Here is a 14,161-nt window from a genome sequence, read left to right on the forward strand (position 1 = left end):
CGGATGTGACGTTGTAAACCTAGATATATAACACCTTGTTTCCCATCAATAAACGCCATTTGCTGTCCACCACATTGCTGTCAACTAGCTGATAGCCCGAGTGGCTTGGGGGTGGTGGCCGTGCCGTCCCTGAACCAGGTCGCTGCAGCCGTTTGAACTGCAACAAGTGGTGCCGAAACCCGGGAACGTCATCGCCCGGATGAGCGAGCAGCGTGAGCAGCAGCCAGAGCAAGTGGACCACCCCGGCGAAGGGGACACTACTGAACCAACAAGGAGGATGGAAGCCCTCATAAAGGTCGTATCGCAATTACATAAGTACTGGGGGATTGATTGTAAGCCAAAAGATTTTACTCTTGCAGTTACAAGGCTTTTGAAAATTAAGGCTATAGACCAGCCGGTGGATATTCTCCACCCTGAACTGTGGGACAAATGTACTATGGCATTAGCTGAGGAGACAATGTTCTCAGGTTGTGGGAAAAACCTTAAGGCTTGGGGAAAAGTTGTACAAGCCTTACAGAAAGCTATGAAAGAGCAGGAGACTTGGGTAGCAGTAAAAGACTGTTTATTGGCCACGTCCAAAGTGGGAATCGGGACAACTGCGCAGACTTTGGACCCCCCAGATGATGGCAATTCTGCTGAGCCTAAAGATCAGCAAGAGGGTGAAACATCCCCTCCATCCCCGAACCCCGCCCCGCTTACAGAGGAGCAGAAACAGCCGAAATCTGTTTGGAGCGAGCTAGCCGAGGAAGCTAGGAACATTGAAAAGAAGTCAGAACATGGTGACGTCTGGGCCAGGCCACCACCCTATGCCCCTCAAAATGGCGCCGAGCCACAAGGGGAAGGGCGGGGCGAGGGTGCCCCCGGCGCGAGTGAGGCGCCGGAAACCAATGGGAGTGACCGGACACCTGAGGGCGGCCCGAGGGAGGGGCCGAGAGGAAGTCCGAGGGAGGGGCGGAGAGAAGACCCGAGGGAGGGGTCGAGAGCAAGTCCCAGTGAGGGACAAAGAGAAGACCCGAGTGAGGGGTCGAGAGCAAGTCCGAGTGAGGGGCGGAGAGAAGACCCGAGGGAGGGGTCGAGAAGAAGTCCGAGTGAGGGACGGAGAGAAGACCCGAGGGAGGGGCCGAGAGGAAGTCCGAGGGAGAGGCGGAGAGAAGACCCGAGGGAGGGGTCGAGAGCAAGTCCGAGTGAGGGACAAAGAGAAGACCCGAGTGAGGGGTCGAGAGTAAGTCCGAGTGAGGGACGAAGAGAAGACCCGAGGGAGGGGTCGAGAAGAAGTCCGAGTGAGGGACGGAGAGAAGACCCGAGGGAGGGGTCGAGAAGAAGTCCGAGTGAGGGGCGGAGAGAAGACCCGAGGGAGGGGTCGAGAGCAAGTCCGAGTGAGGGACGGAGAGAAGACCCGAGGGAGGGGTCGAGAGTAAGTCCGAGTGAGGGACGAAGAGAAGACCCGAGGGAGGGGTCGAGAGCAAGTCCGAGTGAGGGGCGGAGAGAAGACCCGAGGGAGGGGTCGAGAGCAAGTCCGAGTGAGGGACGGAGAGAAGACCCGAGGGAGGGGTCGAGAAGAAGTCCGAGTGAGGGGCGGAGAGAAGACCCGAGTGAGGGGTCGAGAGTAAGTCCGAGTGAGGGACGAAGAGAAGACCCGAGGGAGGGGTCGAGAGCAAGTCCGAGTGAGGGGCGGAGAGAAGACCCGAGGGAGGGGTCGAGAGCAAGTCCGAGTGAGGGACGGAGAGAAGACCCGAGGGAGGGGTCGAGAAGAAGTCCGAGTGAGGGACGGAGAGAAGACCCGAGGGAGGGGTCGAGAAGAAGTCCGAGTGAGGGGCAGAGAGAAGACCCGAGGGAGGGGTCGAGAGCAAGTCCGAGCGAGGGACGGAGAGAAGACCCGAGGGAGGGGTCGAGAGGAGGTCCGAGCGAGGGACCTGGAGCGAGCCCGAGGGAGGGGCGGAGAACCGATCAGAGCGGACATTTCAAAAAACGCCGAAGCCCAACGAAAAAGTACCGGAGCCCGGAAGTGACCAGTCAGTCGAGTTCCGACTCCGGATCAGCCACTAGTCAGGACGAGTGGCTCACAACTGATTCAAACTTAAGGAAGGAGAAAAAAAAGGTAAACATCCGAATTAAAGAAAAACCGGCGGGAGCATTCATGATTAAGCATGTTGCAAAGGAAGAGCATCTGACCCCAATTCAGGTGGCTGTTACCTTCAAAATAAAACTAATGAAAATTGTGAGTTTCTGTTCACAGGACCGGATCATCGGACACCCCCGTAACCCGTACACCCCGGTGACAAGCGTCCCGCCCGAGCCTGCGAGTTCCACGCTGACCGAATCCAGAAAACAACAAAACAGCCTCCGCAAGAGGGGGCCGCGATGCCTTTGCGTTATCTTAATTTTGCAGCTTGTCACTATAGGACAGGTAGAGTCACACCAGCCCTTTAAATGGGGTACTTGAACAGGTCGAACAATCTCAAGCAATTAGTACAAAAATAACTACAGGGCCACCAGTTTTCAGTGCCATGCCTTGCCAACTAGCACCCATTGAACCCTGTTCCAAACGCAGCCGGTACAAAAATTTGTTCACCGGTTCGCCGTGGTTAACCACCCTGATATCCACCTTGATAGGGCTGATCACAATGATCATGATGACGCTAATCTTTGGACCCTGTATATTGAATAAGCTCATGCCGTTTGTCAAGAATCAGCTAGAGAAGGTTAACATCATGTTAGTAGAACACCAACAACTGCTTTAAGAATATATCCACTCAGTATTACCCCCAAGTTATCCCAAGGTACACCCTATTCCTACACCCTGGTATTACCTGTCATCCCCTACCTTCTACGCGCCTTCTTCTTTGTGCCTTATGTTTTATGTCAAGTTTATGATATGTAATTTTAAGATTGGTATAACTATAAGAATAGAATAAGATAGTAATAAGAATAAGATAGTTGTATTTTAGCTAGTTTTGTTATGCATAGGGAAGGGGGAAGTTGTTGCAGAGAGTTAGGGAACGGCGGCCGGAAGATACCGTGCTGTACGGAAAGATAGGGCCCCTAGTAGCCAATAGTGTTTAGTCTATGGTGTAAGCAGACGGATGTGACGTTGTAAACCTAGATATATAACACCTTGTTTCCCATCAATAAACGCCATTTGCTGTCCACCACATTGCTGTCAACTAGCTGATAGCCCGAGTGGCTTGGGGGTGGTCGCCGTGCCGTCCCTGAACCAGGTCGCTGCAGCCGTTTGAACTGCAACAAGAATACAAGCCAGATAGAGAAGCTGGAGGTGAGGATAGCTGTTCTGTGTACGTTGCACCTTGCACCAGCAGGAGTTTGTGTATCAAGCTGTCAAATCATTATGAAATATAAAATGAAATGAATGGTAAGAAAAACTGCCAGAGAATGAGTATTTGTGCTAACAGACTAATGACAAATCCGTTTTCTTTCCCAATTAGTTCTCCTTAGGGAAATGTGATTTAACTGAGTGTTCAGGGGGTGCCGTGGTGTTTTGGTGCTTTTTTGTTTTTTGGTGCTTTGGTTTCTCGTGTTGAGGGAGGATGAAGCTATTTAGCAAACTCTTAAACTCTTTGCAGTGAGTAATTGTTTTGACTATTACTGGTGTAGCTGACTGGGTACCTCTATTGGCTAACATGTTTTAGGCCTGGAGCATGTGTAGTCCGTAAGGGACAGCAATTTGTGCTGAGGTCACTTCATGCTTCTTGCACTCAGAGACAAAGCCTGAAGCTCCTTTTGTTAGAGCTTGTTACGAGAGCCCGTGCCCTGGCACGAGAGTCAGCGTTTGCATGAAACCCCAGATTCAGTTAGCCATGTACTTCTCATCTTCCAGCTGCTTCTTACAGAGGATTAATATTCTCTTGGAAATCAGAATCCCTTAACTGTATATTACACAATTTGAGAGATGTTGATCCTCATGAAAATGCAGATGTAATGGGCAGCTCGAAATGTAAGAACATTCCTTTAATTTGACTGACTAATCTACTTTGTTTTGTTTTTCCTGTAGTTTACTTGACACTTATTTCTGCATTTTGGGGCTTGTCTAGTTCCAATTTATGCATTTGTTCAACCACAGACCCAGGCAGCAGCTCTTTTCCAGAGGTTTTGATGAACAGCATGGAAGAGTCTCGTTCTGTCCCTTCAGGAAGGTGGTCTTCCTCGCGAGAGCAGGAATGGTCACAGGTCTTTCAGCAGCTCTTACCTGCCATATACTCCAGCCACTATGTTTTTTAATGACTCCTCTGTGTATATATGGTTAAGGGTGGTTATGGAAGTGAATTTGTGAACGTCTTGAGAATTGCTGATTAAACTGGATATATTAAGGTTTGAGTCTTTATTTTAAGACAGAAAACAAAACCAACCAACCAAAAAAGAAAAACACAGAAAGTAAGTCAAGGGTAAGCGGCATCCTGCCAGCTGTAAGAATGAAACTGTGTTTCACTCTCTTCTCTTGAGATCCTGTCACTTCTTAAACATGATTTAATTTGGCTGTCTGCTGGTCTTCAACTGCAGGAGAAAACGCAAATCCAGAAAGCAGTTTGCAGGAAATAATTTGAGTTTGGAATATTTGAAAATAGTTGGAGTCCTACCCTAGCTGAAGAGTTGTTTAAGTCAGCTGAAGTTGGCTGCTTTTAAACATTATGAGTGTTTGCCTTGTAAAATAAAAAAATGGCAAACTGTATGGAAAGCTTACCACATGAAAGAACTGTGGCAGTAAAGAAGGATTTGGCTAACTTTCTACTGCAATTTTCTTCCAGTTAATGCTGGGAATGAGGATGCCCCTTATTTCAGCTGTGGGAAGGATGCTGCTGTATCGTTGGAAGGCAGGATGGTGCTGGCTACAAAAAGCTGCTAAGTGAAAGCTGAAGTGGTCCCCTCAAAGCTCCCAAGTAGCAAAAAGCCGCAGGTTTATGGTTTCACCATCTTCCATTGCTCTCTTGGTGGGTCGGTAGTGCCAGTGTAACAGGAATCTCCACCAACATAGGGGATTTTTAAGCACAATAAGGAATATCTTCCATTTGAGAATGCCCAAGTAACACTGTGGGGACCCTTCCAGTAAGGGACCATGCATGAAATCGCGTGGTCTTTTAAGCCGACTGTAAAGGTGATGTACAAGAGGAAGCGGCCGTGCCTCCGTGCCGTTCCCAGCTCCGCGGCTGAACGAGCTCCGGCGGGAATTCTGTCGCCCGGCTCGGTGCGGCGACGGCTCCGCCGCCGTTCCCTGCGCGCAGGCTGCATTCCCGGCCGGAGAGCGGATTAGACTCTCCTTCCCAGATGAGCGATGGATTTAACATTCAGCTGCTTCAGGAGTTAGCGAAATGTTCCACCTTCTACACTGGCTTTAAAACTGGACTAAGAGTAGTGATTCTTAATGTCCTGTCCGTGTTTGCACTTGGAGAGTCTTTACAGCCCGAGCAAAGGGTTGAGGGATTTTCTGTGTTTCCTGTGGATGTCCCTGTTGTTTCAAGCAGGTTTGTTAGGGATGGACTGAATTTTTCTACGTTCAGTTACGAGCGGAGTCAAGCTTTGTTGGAGGAAAGGCACATTATTTCTGAATAGTGGCACACTTGTGAAGAGCTTGGTGCTTTTTTTGTGTTGCACTGTCTGTGTTAAATTATTAATCGCTGAATTATTAATTCACCTGAAATTCTCAGAGACTGGTTATAACATCAGGTGTGTTGTGAACCTGGTTTGCATTCACCAACCAGCTCTCTGCTGCTGCCACTGAGCAAATAAACCCTAATTACTCCTGATGTTGCAGACGCATAAAGCATTCAGATTCCCTTGTTTGTTTTTGCTGGTAGCATGATTGAATGTGCCATCCTGAGGGGTGTTGTCAGATAAAAGGAAGATAAAATTAACTTTGGAAAGAGATTTCCAGGCTTAAAGGGGCCTGCAGGGAGGTAGCAAATCAGGCAAGAGCGTAGGAAGAAGGCTGAGCAAATTTAAAGTTTGCATGCAGTTAGCACTGAAAGTTGCTTTGGGATTGGAAGTTATTCCTTCAGAAATTCTCTTCGTTCAGAAGAGAAATTCCTTTCATTGTTGATTTTGAAAAGCATGGAGAAAGCAGAAGCAGAAATTGGTGAATCAGCTGAGTTGTAGTTCCCTTAATGGTTTGCAGTTGGGATTAGAAGAAGATCTTTCAAATATGGACTAAGTGTAAATGAACGTCTTAGATGTCCTGGTGTCTGCATGCAGCCTCAGAGCAAGAATGTGTGTGTGGGAACTCTCAATGTCAGCAATACATAATCTCTTAAAATACATAGAGCTTGGAATGGAATGGGGATGGTCTAGTCTAGGATCTACTAGTCTGTAGTAAAAGAGCAAATACAATGGGAAAGGTTGTATCATTTAATCCCTTGATTGATTTGTTTGATAGTTCTTATGTGGAAAGAAGAGCACAAGAGAGAGCTGGTGGAAAAGATAAAAATCGGAAGACTGAGAAATGAAGGCTGGGCTATTTCTTGAATGTAACAGTAAGTTGCTGGGTAAGGAATTGGTGTGCAGTCATCCTCTGTCTATATCTTGACACTTTTTCTGGAAAACCTCCTCCAGGCTTGCCATTCCTCGGAAGTCTGGTTTCAGTAGCAAAACCCATTTAAGGAATTATTTACCCATGAAGCCACATGGCAAACCGAAGTGAAAGCTTTATTTAAAAAAAAAAAAAAAAAAAAAAACCAGGATGGCCAAACACTCCCACACAACGTCCTTCTAAGCAGAGCTGCTGCAGAGTAACACCGTTGTCTCACGTGGCTCAAGTGTTTTGAATGTGCTCTTGTTGTCATCCCGGGTCCAAAGCCAAGTAGGGGGGCGCCTGTTGCAGCTTTGCAAACTTGTGCCCTCCAAACGTACACATCCAAACTTGTGCCATCCAAACCGCCACAACATATTAAATAGGGTGTGCAACCTGAAATCTGAGTATGTCCTAGCGGCTATGCAGGAAAAGTGAGTTTTAGAGCAGGGAAGGGTTTAGAGCTGCGCAAGAGAAGGATTGTGCAGAAATGAACAGAAGAAGTGCAGATTTTCTCCTGAGAATAATTAACATTTCTCCTGCTCTCCATTTTTTCCTCTTCCTAGACCTCTAATGAAAGTCTGCACTTGCTGTAGGGAGAAGGGGCACTGGAGACTCTTCCCAAAGCTGGCAGCGGCGTAATAAGGGCATGTAATCCTTTATAATCCTTTCTACCGGTTTATAAGATCCATTTCTCTTCTGGGAATCCAATGTGTGTTGTGAGTCAAATGGGAATTTAACTGTGAGCGAAAAACATAACTTGAATGTTCAGGAGCAAAGATGAGTGGTCGGGGCAGAGGATGGTGATGGGAGGGGAGCGAAGCCGCTGAGCGCTGTCGCGGGTCCTAGGGCTGCCTTTGAGGAGCTGTAGTTTCAGCCTGTTATTTGGAACCCTGGGAACCGGGGAATGGCCCTGCGTTTTGTGCAGCTCGGAACCGTTGTTGTCGTGATGTCACAAGGCGCCGCCAGTCCGCAGCGCCGCACACCTGCGTGTCCCGCGGGTTCCCGGCGCGACCGGGCGCTTGTCTTCATGCTCCCGCCCGCTGTGCTGAGGAGCGCGACGCCGAGGGCGCGATGGGAGCTTCCCTGCAGCGCTGCATCGTGTGCTGCTGCTTGCCGTTCACGCTGCGTCCCCTGCGCCGGGGCCGTGTCTCGCGGCGCAGGAGGGTGCGACCGGAGCTTTATGCCAGCTCTGCATCCAGAGGTGCTGCTCGCGCTGCGTCCTGCGCGCCCGCGGCGGGGGAGCGGGGCTCGGGTACCCCTGTGCGGGCAGCGGCTCCCCGGGCTCGGCGGCGTCCCCGCAGCGGGCAGCCCCACAGCACCGTTATGGGGGTGAGCTGCTGCGGGGCACCACGGGGGCTCTTCAGCCCAAATCTGTCACGCTGCCCCAGACTGGCTTCAACTCCAGGCCTAATACTGCAGTTGCCCCCAGCTCCTTAGCATTCATTCTCAAAGCTTGTAAGAAAGCTCAAAAACTGTCGGCACGCTCAGCATCTGCTTGGTAAACTACTCATAAGACTTGAAGACTTGTGGTTTCTTTTGCTCGTTATTTCCCTAATTAACAGGCAGCCTGGAGCTGCAGCACCGCGCTGCAGGGCCGGCTTGCTTACCCGCCGCGATGCTCCATCTTGTCCTGCGGCACCCGCGGGGGCTGCGCGTCCTGGCTCCAGCGCCATCCAAACCCCACGTGCCAGGGCATCGTGGGTATCACTATCCCTGAAGAAAGCTCGTAATAATATAAAGTTTTTGGAATAGTACCAAACAAACAGCAATCGAATCATAAATACCAGCGAGTATTGATCTGCACCAGTGTTTTTTTTATTTTAACTGCTTACCGCCCATGAGCAAGTGGGATTCATAACCTTGAGTCTGTGAGCGGAAATGCCGTTGTAATTTAGCAAGTAAATCAGAGATGGAGGAATTGGGCAGTGTTTTAATGCACTGAAAACTGTGTCGGGGCGCCCGCGCGGTGCGGCGCAGAGCCCTCCTGCGCCCACTCACCTCCCTCCTCTTCTCTCTCAGAGGTCCCGGCAGAGAGGTCTCCTTGCAGGCAGAGCATCTCGGGGACCAGCACGTCGGAGAAGACCAACTCCGTGGATGCGGCGAACACGTCTCCTTTCAAAGTGCCGGTGAGTCCCGCTTTCCTGCAGGGGAGCAAATTTTCCCATCGAACTGGAGGTGGAGGTTGAAATACCATAACATATAAACAGGCTCTGAGGAGGAAAGAGTATTTACTTAGTATTTACATTTTCTCAGGTGGTTTGGTACCTGCTTCTGGTAGATCTGTAGTTTGCTTTTTTCTCAAGGTTGGATCTAAGGCTGCAAATAGTGACACATCAGCATTAACATGGGCAGAAACCTATATAAATACTTCTGAAGTTGCTGCCAGGGTTTGCATTCTATATTCAATTTTTGGCTAGGAGAATAGTTCCTCTAGGTTGGTGATGGCATGTTATTTTTGCTGAGCCTGTAATGTTCTTAATGAAGGGGGTAAAGGAAGGGGTTCATGCAGCGGCTCCGTGCAGCTGCTCTGTGGAGGGGGAGAGCTGATTCCGCCCCTCAAGTGCTGCTGAATCCTATTGGATTAAGGAGCTCTCCGTTTGCTTGGACCGCGCCGAGGAATGCGCGCACGTGTGCCTGCAAGCCCTGACAGGAGCTGGATGCAATGTGGTTTAAAATGCGTGTTGTCTTCCAAGCCCCACGCGGGGCTGTGGCGCAGGGTGGAGCGATGCCTGCTGGAAACAGCCGTGACTTCCCCGCGCGCGGAGGTGCCTGGCGCTGCCCGTCAGCAGCTGGAGCTGCAGCGGCGCTGCCAGGGGAACACGTGGCTCCCTGTCCTCGTGGCCCTGCGGAGCGCGGGCTCGGAGGAGGAGGTGCAGGCGGTGGTACCAGCAGCCCAGCAGCAGTTGTTTAGAAGGCAGGTTAGCTGGACATGTAATATGTTTAGGTCCTGGCTAGATTTTGGGTTGAGTTTTGCTTCAAAACAGCACCTGGACAAGTATCTGAAGTCACTATACTGAAATCTTCAGAGATTTTCAAGTCTGGATAGTGAGAGTTTTGAAACTGCCTGTTTTTTGGTAAGGCTGGTTGTATCCCAGTCCAAAAAGAGAGTTTGGATGCAATGGACACAAGGCATCTTTTAGTCTTAATCCAAGAACTAAAAACATGGTGTGTGAAGGGGAGCATAGGGTCAAATACTGAGTACCCAAGACTACTGCTTGCTGATAGCGGAGGCGGGTTGTTTGTTTAATTTTTGAGTCTTTTGAGTAGTAATTGGAGTTCACTGAAGTTCACCTGTAACATGAGCAGTGCCGCTTGTTGCAATTCAAAGCTGTCACGCAGGGGAACGGTCATCAACGATCCTGTCCTGCCCCTCTTTCTGCTCTGGGGAATCCCAATACAGCAGATCCCTCACGGCGGCCAGTGGGAATCACTGAGTGTGGATGCAGTGACACTGCCCTGATTGATTTGTTCCCGGCACAAGAGGTTCCCTGCTTCACTGCTGTGACTTCTCATTTTAGGGCTTCTTCAATAAACGTCTGAAAGGCTCCATGAAGAGGACAAAGAGCCAGTCAAAACTGGACAGGAACACGAGTTTCCGTCTCCCTACTCTGCACAACGCCGATGACAGGTAAGAGTCAGAGCATCTCCCAGGTGATGTCACCCACAGAGTGCACCTACAGCATGAGTATTGCTGAGCACAAGCCCAGAGAGGTAAGTGAGGGAAGGATTTTATTGCCAGCTGTCAGATGGGTGTGTTTGGGACTGACTGATATGTTAGAATATGCGATGCAGCACCAACACAAGGCTGAAACCTTTAACTACTCTTAACAGTTGACAAAAAAGGTCAGGTTAAGCATCTGCAGTCAAATACCTTTTTCTTCTTCAGCATCCCTGGAAGTAAACGAAGGGCCTTAGATTTCATGATAGAAAACCACTGGATTGGGTGGTTTGTGCCCTTTGCCTGCATGTAGTTGCCCCGGAGCTGCTGGTGCAGACAGGTCAGAGTGAGCAGCCCTGGCCAGCCCCGAGGACACGCGGTGCCGCTCCGGCACACGAAGGGGCCTGGCTAAGGCCGTAGTTGTGTAGCTGCTGCAGGGTGGAGTCCTACAGTGAACAGCGCATCTACTTCTCAGAAAATGAGAGAACTCCATAAGGAACTTAATTCTATCCATCTAAGAGCTCCTTGTGGTAAATTCTTGCTTGTGTCTCTTTTGCTGGAACTTTGGGCTGGAAATGGATTATATAAGAGGCAGGTAAAAGCTGCTTTTTTCTAGCTATTTGTAAAGTGTCTTAATTGTCTTCATTAAGCCTTACAGTGCATTTTATTCTGCAGTAGCTCAGCAGGAGTATCAGACAGAGTGAAAAATAGGTTGCCCTGTACTTAAGAGCTCTCTGCTCTTGTGCTGTTTACTGCATTTTTGCTTCTCCCTTAGCTGAGCAGAATTCATTAGCTGAGCCTGTCATGCTGTGCCGTTTCAATTGATGATTCTGTCTTCTGCATCTGAAAGGCAGTGCCATAAAATCGTGGCGATGGCTGTGGGTGTTGGAGGTCTTGTTGACGGGAGGAGGTAGGGAGCGGACGGCTGCTGCTCGCCGGTGGTGGCTGATGCTGTCCCTTTAGTCCTGGCAATGTCATGCAGTCCGTTTGGAGTGAATTTTGTTATAAATCCCTATTTTCAGGAAGCTGCAACTTGGCTGTATGAAACAGTGCAGTGAGCATAACCATATTAAATAAGGTTACCCTGTGGTAAAGTACTTTTTGCTTTTAGTGACTTCTGTCGCCAGCTTTCTTTGAAGTTCTGTGATGCAAAAATCTCTGCCATAAATAATGTAAAGGACATAAGTGTTTTCAAAACATGGCACTCCTGGTAAATGTGGGCTGATGAGGCATCCTCTTCCAGTGGAAATGATACTATTTTAGGAAGGTCAATAAGCACATTTACAATGAGTCACTATTACTTTGCTTTGATGCATGATCTGCTCCACAACAAAGCCCTCTCCTCTCTTCAAAAATGGATCTTCCTCTACTGCCTGGCAGCGTGGGCATGAATTGTCAGCTAGACCTGAGTGGCACGTGGGTTTTCTCCAGTTGTGTGTGAAGCATAAAACTCCATCCACGGGGGCTGGCACAGCACGGCACTGCTCTGTTCCCTTTGTCCTCCAAGTCTCCTGTGTGCAGATTTAAAAACAAGGATCCAGGAGGCAAATGAACAGGGTGGCAGGGCCCGACACTGGGATTTGGGAAGGAGCGACCCGGAAAGCCAGTGGTGCAGAGAACCCTGGATAAGGACAAGTGTCCACGTGATCCTCCTCCTTTCAGCCGTGTGTCCACCGAAGCAAGCAGAGGGCACGCAGCGTGGAAAAGGAACATCCTTGGAGAGCAGCAAAGCAGGAAGAAGCTGAGAGGAACTTTCTTTGGAGAGAGAACTTTGTGCGAATGAGCAGCACGGCTCAAAACATGAGCCTCATGCCAGGCTTGACTGCTGGTTTGGTGAAGCCTCGTGCTGCAGGATCGTGAGAGTCAAGATCACTGATGAGTCCTGCTTGGAGAAGGGAAGTGTCTAGGCACTGCTCGACCTCATAGGTACCTTCTGTTGGAAAGCCTGAGGCTTCATGGAGTTCTGCTCCCGCTGGTTGGCCACGCAGGCAGCTGCATGTAGGGGTGCTGAAAGGTTGTAGTTAAGTCTACTGCTTTTCTAAGGATGCTTCATCAATCAAATCACAAGGGAAACTCGGTTCCATCATAAAGTTAAACTTGAAAATAGTTTCTTGTCTCCCCACCACCACCTGCCCCAACCCCAAAGTGTCAGTGTGTATCTCAGAGCACCTGCAAAATGCAATTGGTGGATCCAATAGCAAGAAAAACAACTGTGAAGTCATGTGGGAATGAAGCTCTTAAGATGAAGAAGAGATTAGGATGCTGGGAGGAGAAGGGCTGGAGGGAAGAGGCGTCCAACAAGATCTCATCTGTGTTTTGAACTATGCTGCTCTTTGGAGGTTTTTCCAACAGCAAAGTCAACTCCAATTGTTTGGGTGCAAAAGAAGGTAGCATAAAGTAGCTGAGTCTGTGTAATTATTTGGAATTCATAGGAGGGAATGCCCATTTCCTCCCCATTTCCTGCTCTCCCTGCCCCTGTTTGTTTCTCCTTGCAGGGCAGTAGGAACATCCCTATCCTGCCCCGTGAATCAGCCCTTTCCCGTTTTAAGCTGATAGTTCTCGGTGGCACATGGTGCTGTGCAGGCTTCCAGGGCCAGGGTGACTGATAACATCTACCTTTTCTTGCTCTGACAAACACGGAGCCCTGCCTTCAAAGAAACTGTTGTGTAGCTTTATAAAGCAAAGCCCTGTGAGGTTGAGAAGGAAATCGAGAAGCGGAGACATGGGGAGGAAGAAAAGGGGAAGCATTAATTTCAAAACTTCAGTGTAGCTAAATGACTTGAGCGCCATAAAGCGGAAATTATTGTGTTTGATTTTAGGTCCAAGACTCTATATCTTAAGAAAAAAAAAATGTATCTTGCAGGGGGTATTGTTGCTCTAACAAGAGCAGTTACCATTCTGCGTTGGTTTAGAGATTTAGAGATGTAAGTGTGCTTTTTGCTGTTAGCAAACATTTCCCTAGTTGAAGAAGCACCAACAAGTTGTAGCTTTCTGAGGGATGTTGCCACATCTCTTAGAAATGTCCAGAAAAATAACGTTTCCTTTTCCCATTGTTGTTCTTCAGGTCACGTGGATTGCCAAAGCTGAAAGAGTCCCGTTCCCATGCGTCTTTACTGAGCCCGGCCAGCATGGTGGAGACCTTGGATCTTGGGGCAGAAGAAAAAGTCTTTGTCAAACCACTTCACAGCAGCCTCCTTGGACAAGACTTCTGCTTTGAGGTGAGCACTCTCCATACACCCAGCAGATTATATGCTGTCAGTCAGTTTGAGTGCTTATGTACTCAAAAATGTACTTAGAGCATGCTGGCCTGTGATGAGGCAGCTGGAGAGCAAACTGGGAACACATGTTCTCCTGAGGTCTGCCGAATTGGCATGAGATCCCCAAGTCCTGATGGCTTCAGCCAGTCAGCAAAGAGAAAACATTCTCAATTACTGCATCTTCTATTTGAACATCTCTTACCTGGGGAAATCTCTACACATTTGTAGTCAGCACACGTATGTACGCCCTAAGTGTATCTATTGCTAAATATTCTATTTTCCTCCTGTCACCTAAATTCACTTGAAAATATACCATAATTGAGAAATGTCATTTCCAGTGTGAAGCATCTTGCAGCAGCTCAGCCCCTTCCCAGGTTGCTTGAGGAAGAGCTTCGGCAGCTGAGCACATTTCCATTGCACCGGGCAGCAGGGAGCAAAGCTCCTCTTTGCTTTTCAACCCGGGCTGCCTCCAGAACAGGCTGTTTGTGCTCGCACAGTCATTTCCCTGCAAGGGCAGCACTGACTGATCGTGTGCTGGATGCGCCCAAGGTCGTCGCGAGCGGCTGTGGCAGGGGAGAGTCAATGTGGCTTCAGCTGAGTCCTTTGCATGTGTCTAAAGCTCTGCAGTACAACCTGGAAGCAGCCCTGGCAGAAAGCCAGCGGGTAGCAGGCTCTTCTCTGAGCCTTGGCCAGGAATTCTTCCTGCTCACTTGGCATTAGCACCCTGAA

At 49.2% G+C, this 14,161-nt stretch overlaps 1 pseudogene; it reads right to left on the bottom strand.

The window, feature by feature from the left end:
- LOC148596071 (polycystin family receptor for egg jelly-like) overlaps positions 1-14,161 on the bottom strand; it is a 365,012-nt pseudogene that overhangs the window by 107,024 nt on the left and 243,827 nt on the right.

The sequence above is a fragment of the Tinamus guttatus genome, unplaced genomic scaffold (assembly GCF_059628265.1).
Source record: "Tinamus guttatus ecotype Peru unplaced genomic scaffold, ASM5962826v1 Tinamus_guttatus_pri_ptg000031l, whole genome shotgun sequence".
NCBI lineage: Eukaryota > Metazoa > Chordata > Aves > Tinamiformes > Tinamidae > Tinamus > Tinamus guttatus.